This window comes from Vulpes vulpes, chromosome 10, assembly GCF_048418805.1.
Source record: "Vulpes vulpes isolate BD-2025 chromosome 10, VulVul3, whole genome shotgun sequence".
NCBI classification, from domain to species: domain Eukaryota; kingdom Metazoa; phylum Chordata; class Mammalia; order Carnivora; family Canidae; genus Vulpes; species Vulpes vulpes.
This window is the reverse complement of record NC_132789.1, coordinates 30,613,036-30,621,372: the sequence shown is the minus strand read 5'-3', so window position 1 is coordinate 30,621,372 and position 8,337 is coordinate 30,613,036.

The following is an 8,337-nucleotide window of genomic DNA, read 5'->3' as shown; positions in this document are numbered from 1 at the left end:
TCTCCCTCTCTCTCTCTGCTGCTTCCCCTTCTTGTGCTCTCTTGCTCTCTCACTCTCTCTTAAGTAAATAAAATCTTTTTTTTTTAAAGGTGATGACAATAATTGGTGAGGATGTGGAGAAATTGGAACTCTTATACATAGCTGGTGGGAATGCCAGATGGTGCGGCTGCTGTGCAAAAGTTTAGCAGTTCCTCAAAAAATTAAACATATAGGGATGCCTGGGTGGCTTAGCGGTTGGGTGCCTGCCTTGGGCTCAGGTTGTGATTTTGGAGGCCCGGGATCGAGTCCCGCATCAGACTCCCTGCATGGAGCCTGCTTCTCTCTCTGCCTGTATCTCTGCCTCTCTCTCTCAGTCTGTGTCTTTCATGAATAAATAAATAAATCTTTAAAAAAATAAACATATAATTACCATACGACCCAGCAATTTCTCATCTACTTCGAGAGAAATGAAAACATATGTCCACCCAAAACACAAAACACACTTGTACATAAGTGTTCACAGCGGCTTTATTCACATAGCTGAAAAGTGTAAATAAACCAATGTCCATCAACTGATGAGAGGATAGCAAATGTGTAGAGTAGCTCTCCCTTATCTGTGGTTCTGCTTTCCGTGGTTTCAGTTACCATGGTCTCTTGCATCTGGAAGCAGCGTCAGAAGGTCAGGCTAACGTTACATCACAATGCCTACGTCATTCACTCACTCCATCTCATCACCTAGGCATCTTATTGATCATCACAAGAAGAGAAAGAGGGAGTATAATACAATACGCTATTTGGAGAGAGAGAGACCACATTCACATAACTTTCATAACAGTATATTGTTATAGTTGTTATATTATTAGCTACAGTTGTTTTTCTTACTGCCCCTAATTTATAAATCAAACTCCATCATAGGTGTGTATGTGGGGGAGAAAACATAGTATATTAAGGGTTTGCTATTTCCCACAGTTTCAGGCATCCGCAAGGGGTCTTGGAACATAACCCCATGGTTAAGAGAGAACTGTAATTATTTTTGAGCCATAAAAAGAAGGAACGTGCTGACAGGCTAGAATGTGGGTGAACCTAGAAAACATGATGCTAAGTGAAAGAAGCCGGACACAAAAGGCCACATATTACAAGATACTATTTAAATGAAATGTCCAGAACAGGCAAAGTCATAGACACAGAAAGTAGATTAGTGGTTGCCAGAGCTTTACCATATTTCACGTTGTCGAGGTTTCTAATGTTTGCCTTTGTTCTCTCATTAGCTGGCTTCCATCTGAGACTTCCAGATGGGCTCTACAGTCACTGTGTGGCTGGCATGGGTTCCCCATGGTCATGCTGGCCTGTCACTCCCAAGGGCTTGCACCCTGTGTGGGAGGGTGGCTGCAGAGTGCAGAGGTCCTGTCCAAGGCCAGGCTGTTCTGTAGGATGGTTGGTGGGGGTGATTTGTGGGGGCCACACCCCACATCATCCAAGCCCAGAGAATGTTATTTTTTTTTGCCTTTCTTTAAAAAATCCTTTTTTATTGTGAAAGATAGCATTCAACATAGACAAATAGCTTCACAAATTATTATAAAGTGAACAATTCAGTCCCCAGGTATCATCTCAGGTTTTCCATATGTCCTTCCGCTCACCTTTCCCCAGAGGTAAAGGCTGTCTACTTTCTTTCTTTCTTTCTTTCTTTTTTTTAAGATTTTGTTTATTTATTTGACAGAAAGAGAGAGCACAAGCAGGGGCAGTGGCAGGCAGAGGGAGAGGGAGAAGCAGGCTCCCCAAGGAGCAGGAAGTCCGACACAGGGCTTGATCCCAGAACCGCAGGATCATGACCTGAGCCACAGGCAGACACTTAACTGACTGAGGTGCCCAGGCGCCCCATATCTTCACTTTCATGGTAATAATTTCTTTGCTCCTCATAGTTTCATCATGTATATATGCATTCCTATGTAATACGGTTTAATTCTGGCTGCTTTTAAACTTTATAAAAATAAAATATATCCCTGCAGAGCAAATACCCCAAATCTCAGAGGCCTGAAGCAAGGACAATTCTGTGATTCTCAAGAACTTGTGTTGACTGGGTTCAGGGTGGATGATTCTTGCTCAAGGCCTTGCATATGGTCATGGGGGCAAGGAGCACCTTTGGGACCCCTCCCCTCTATCTCTGGTAGTCATTGCTAGCTGTTGGCTGGACCATTCACACCTGGCCTCTATGTCCGATCTAAGCTTGCTCCTTACACAGTGCCTGGGTTCCAAGAAGGGGCTGCTGGAGGGGACTGGGAAGAAGCTGTATCATCCTTAGGACCTAGCCTGGAAGTCACAGAGCATCATTCTTGTGGCCTTCCCTGATCCTAGGGGAAGAAACTCAGACCCCCCTCCCATGTTTCAATGATGGGGGTGGGGGTAGGAAATCAACAACCTGTAAGATCATGTGCGTGTACGCACATGTGCATAGTGGCATAACACAACAGCCAAAAGATGGTGGCAACCCAAGTGTCCATTGATGGATGAATGAATGAACATTATTTGGTCCATCTATACACTGGAATATTACTCAGCCTTAAAAAGGAAATTCTGATACATGCTACCAAATGGATTACATTGAGGACATTAGGTTAAGTGAACTAAGCCAGTCACAAAAAGCCAGATGCTGTCTGATTCTATGTGTATGAGGGACCTGGGGTAGTCAAATTCATAGAAACAGAAGGTAGAGTGGTGGTTGCCAGGGGAAGAAATGGGGAGTTATTGTTTAATAGGTGTAGAGTTTCGGTTTGAGAAGCTGAAAAGGTTCTGGAGAGGGATGGTGGTGATGGCTGCACAATGGGAACGTACTTAACTTTGCTGAAATGCACACCCCAAAATTTAAGATGGTAAGTTTTATGTATATTTTACCACAACTTTTTAAAAAATTAACTTAAGTTTTAAAAAGAAGAGAATGTGTGATTAATAATATCTTTGGATATTTCCTTTTCTTTTTTTAAAAGATTTTACTTATTTATTCATGAGAGACACAGAGAGGCAGAGACACAGGCAGAAGGGGAAGCAGGCTCCATGCAGGGAGCCCGATGTGGGACTCGATCCCAGGACCCCGGGATCACGACCTGAGCCAAAGGTAGATGCTCAACCACTGAGCCACCCAGACGTCCCCTCTTTGGATATTTCTAAATTTATGGCGTTTTTGGAAAATACAACCTGCCACCGAATCATACAACTTATAGTTTGGGGTCTTGTATCTCTTTACCCAACAGAGTCTATAAAATTCTCACAAGTTGTGTGTTGCTAAGTTTTTGTGGCTGCATACTATTACCCCATGTGGCTATGCTGCTATATTTACCCCTCTTGTGGACGGGCATTTGGGGACACTCCGGCTTGGGGCTAAGAAAAACAATGGTGCTACAGATGTTCCTGTACCTGTACCCCAGTACACATGGGCACTTGTTTCCCTAATTATGGGACAGATGTTCATTCAACTTTTTGAGATAACAGCCAACTATTTTCTGATGTGGTTGTACCAATATGCACCCCAGCATGCGTGTGAGAGGGGCTGTTTCTTCACCAACTCCCTGACACCCTGGGGGTGCCAGAAGATCTTTAACTGACCCTACTTGGCATTCTTCCTGGCAGGGCCTGGTTTTCTCCCTCCAGCTGCTCAGGGGTGGGCTGGCATTTGCAGAGGTGCATGTCTGCATCCTCCTGAGCCACAGCCCATCTGGGGAGGCCCTCCCAGGACAAAGTGGCTCCCAGGGATACACTGGGAAGCTGCAGCCCTCTCTCTCCCAGTTCCTGGCTCCTGGTCCACACACAGGGTTCATATTTACCTCCACTGTAGTTTATCTGTCCATCTGATCCCATCTCCTTCCTCACTTCCAAAAATTATCCAAAGACTCTCAAAATTTCTGGTCCACTGATGAAATTTTAAATTATTTTCCATATTGCCATGGGTCTGGTTCACTAGGTCTCTATATGGTTATTATTGTACACAATGGGACATTCTATATTGGGAGGGAGGGGAGTCTATCTGTTGTCTTGGACCCCATCCTCAGCCCAGAGTCTCTGACTCACTCCTGCCTCTCAGGCCTGGGGTTGTGAGCCCCAAGAGCCCAGCATGCCCTGGGGATGGCCCTTTCCCCTCTGGAAATAAGAGGCCTACTGAGTTTGTATCCACTCAGCTGAAAGACTACATTTCACCTTTCCCGGCAGCTAGATGTGGCCATGTGACTATTGTGGAATGGCAGCTTCTGGAAAGGTGGGTCCTTGATTTTTCTCCTTTGAGCTTTCTTCTAGGTACCACCCAGGCCAAGCCCAGCCATACTGGTTCTTCCATTGTTCTACTGCTATTTCCCCTAGCCCACTCCACAGTGCTTGTTACTGTTCTGTCCCAAGGTCTCCCCTTTCCCAGGAAGCCTGTTCCATTTTCACCTTGGCGAACTCCTACTCATTCTTCTAAACGACATACAGGGCAGCTTTTCTCTACAACCTTCCAGCCTCATGGGTAGGCGGCGAGTCTCTTCTGCCTAACGCCTCTCCAACCACTGTCACTGAGTCTGTAGGGTCTGGAATGAGAGCAGAAATCACAGTCTGAGGCAGCATCCTTGCATTGTGGATGTCCAGCTATTATGTGCTGCAGGGGGCAGACCCAGCCAAAGCCAACCATAAGACCGGGCATCCCCAGCTCTGCATCTTTGGTGAGAGGGTGCAGAGAAGGGGGTGTCTGCAGGGTGCAAACAAGGGCAACTAGGGGTGAGTCTGCACTCCAGGCCCTGCCAGACTCCCTGGGCGTGCAGGCAAGTGGGCAAGCCAGGAGACACCACATCCTCCCAATCCTGGGAAGGCAGCATGAGTGTCCCCATGTCCTTGGCATGGTTAACCTGGCCCTGGTTATCCAGTTCTGACTCACTCCTTGTTTGGGCAAAATTCTGGCCTGGGTGCCAAGTCCTGAGAGCTTGACAAAGGCCAAGGGGAGTAACAAGATAGGATCTGAGGGCCAGCTCCTGGGAACAGTGTGGGTACCCAGGCTGTGTTTACAGCTGCTTCCTGCTCTGGCTCTCTGTCTGGTGAGCTGGGTGTGGCCACCGTCTGAGGAGGTGGGGGATCCTCTCCCGGCCCTCCGGGTGGCCCTCCACACCAGTCTGGAGTGTATGAAACAATCAGAGGGCAGTGGGGACAATAGCATGAGAGCTGGCAGCAGGTAGCAGGGGTAAAATATTCTAAGGTTTTGGAGCAAAGATATTGTTAGAGGTTATTTGCTTTAGAAGGTGACCACTGACACAGGCAAGGAAGATATCATTTGCAAACAAGTAAAAGAAAAAAAATAAGAAAGAGACAAAAACAATCCAAAAGAAATCAGAAAGGAGGAATAGAGAGGGATATCTGGACATAAAATGTTACAAGTAAATCCAAATATACCTATAATCACAAAAAATATAAAGGGACCAAATGCTCCAGATACAGAAAAAGATTGGCACCTTATATGAAAAATAATCCAGCTTTCTGCAATTACAGGAGGCTCTCCTGAAACATAAATAAACACAATATCGAAGGTCAAGGGAGAGAAAGATACACTGTGCAAAAACCAACCAAGAGTGAACTTGTAAGCTATGTCAATATCAGAAATGCAATTTAAGGCAGCAAACCCCAAAGTTGATTTGTTGGAAACACAAATATAAAGCCAAGCTTCTGGGAATATGAACAAGAAAAAGAGAAATCACAAACAAATAATAATAATAATAATAATAACAACAACAACAACAACCAGCCAGTAGAAAAGAGAAGGAGACTTAACCATAAATGCTCCAGCAAGTAAACAAACATCAGGAGCTATTTCTCAAGTATATGGCAACAAATTTGAAAACAGATGAACTGGATAATTTCTTGGAAAAGCACAGTTTTCCAGAATGGAATCCAAGAGAAATAAAAACCCTGCATTGTCTTACAATTGATGAAATGTAATCGGTAATTTAAAAACTACTTCTCCCCAAATGTTTCAATAGCTTTACAGAGAAATTCTAACTTTCAAGAAACTGATCATTTCAATCTTGTACAAACTATTTCAGAGAATAGAAAAATAGGAAATGTTCTCACCTCTTTTTCACAAGGCTAATATAACCTTAATATACAAACTTAACAAGAAAAGGACAAGGAAAAAAATTAATGGTAAATCTCACTCATGGAAACTGACACAAACTGAATCTAATGATGTATCAAAAAGATAAATCACTGTGTACATCCTCAAAATGTGAGGCTGGTATAAAATTACCTAATGTAAATCATCACATTAACAGAATAAAGGAGAAAAAACCCACAGTAATATGTCAATAGATGCAAAACTGTCCAATAAAATTAAATTCATTCACAATTTTTTTTAAAGAATGAAAATAGGAATAGAAGCTAATAGGGCAGCCTGGGTGGCTCAGCGGTTTAGCATTGCCTTCAGCCCAGGGCCTGATCCTGGAGACCTGGGATTGAGTCCCATGTTGGGCTCCCTGCGTGAAGCCTGCTTCTCCCTCTGCCTGTGTCTCTGCCTCTCTCTCTCTCTCTCTCTCTGTGTGTGTGTGTCTCTCAAGAATAAATAAAATCTTTTTTTAAAAAAAGAATAGAAGGTAATAAAGAGCATCTCCTAAGAAACTGTGGCAGACAGCATAGCAACAGCATATTCTGTAAGACCAGAAACCTGACTTGAGGCCTACAATGAAGATCTCTCTCTCTCTTTTTTTTTTTTTTTTAGGTGGGAGAGGGGCAAAGGGCAAGAGAGAATCTTAAGTAGGCTCCATGCTGGGCACAAGACACAGGCTCAATATCATAGACCTGAAATCATGACCTAAGCCCAAAGCAAGAGTTGGGCACTTAACCAACTGAGCTACCCAGGTGCCCCACAATGAGGACTTCTATTTAATGAGCTACTGGACATCCTAATCGGTGCAATAAAACAAGATGAGGAAGATGAGGAAATAAAAGTGACTAGATTTAGAAAGAAAAACACAAGGTAAACATAGTACACGTGAATACTACAAAAGTCAATAGAAAAGACAAAATTAAAGAAAATAAAATCAGCTCGCCACTGTTACCTTGTTCAGATACATTTCCTCTGGCCCCCATTCCGATTCATTCCCATATGGTGTGGGTCACTCCGACTTTGGGAACCACAGCCCCTCCTCAAGCCCAGGCAGCCTTCTCCTAAGTTCTCTCAAGGCTGATCATTGAATAATGAGACTCTGGCCAATGGGATAATACTTTTTCTTTGGCTTGGTGTTGCTTCAAATAAACTAATTCAAAATCAGAGATTTTCTCCACTTTGCTACTGTAAGACATACTCCTTGTCCTCAAAGATGTTTCCCAGACCAGGCTGCTTATTTTGGCAGAGCTGCCCTTGCCAATGAACCCCAGCTACTGGTATCTTTTGACGGAGAAGGAGAGCTCTGCCTCTGGCCTTTTCCCTTAAATGGTGATGTGAATGTGTTAGGTATTGTCAGAGGGCCTCCCACTAGCTGCAGGGAAGTGAGCCCACCTTGTCTGTCTTCTGTTGCTATGTTGGGAGTTGGGAGACCCCAGATATGTGTCATCTTCTCCTGGTGGATGAGGGACTTACATTCCCTACCATTGTGTTGCTCTTTCTGTTCTGGAGCCCAGGTCAGTTCACTTTCCTCTTACACCTTTTAGAGTTCTCTCCTGGGTGACTCTGGAATTATTTCCAGAGTTTGTCATTGTACTTGATGGAGAGGAGTAGGGAGAGATAAGTCTATGCCATCTTGTCCAGACCAGACGCATCCTTTTACTTTGACCTATTTGCATCTTTCTATTTAGAATGAGTTTCGTGTAGGCAGCATATAGTTGCAATCTGGCTTTTTAAATCCAGTTGGACAATCTCTGTCTTTTAATTCGGATGTTTAGATAATTAATATTTAATGTGAATATTAAGATGGTTGAATTTAAATCTATCAGCTCGCTATTTTTTTATTCATCCCATCTCTTATTTGTTCTCCTTTTCATATTTTTTTTTGTCTTTTTGTTAAGTATCTGTTGAGATTCCATTTTATCTCCTTTGTTTGCTTACTAACTATATCTTTTTGATCTGCTTCATTTTTTTAGTGGTTCCTTTTTAAATTGCTAGTATAGATTTTTGGGTTATCACTCTCTACCTTCACATAATATCATAATGATATCACATATACTTTATAGACCTTAAAATAATATATTCCTGTCAGCCTGTATGGAGACAGATGGCAGCTACACTTGTGAGCATAGCATAACATATAGACCTATCAAAACACTACAAAGCACCCCTAAATGTAACATTGTATGTTAGCTATATTTCAATAATAATAATAATAATAATAATAATGTATGCTCAGCTTTTGTGCAATT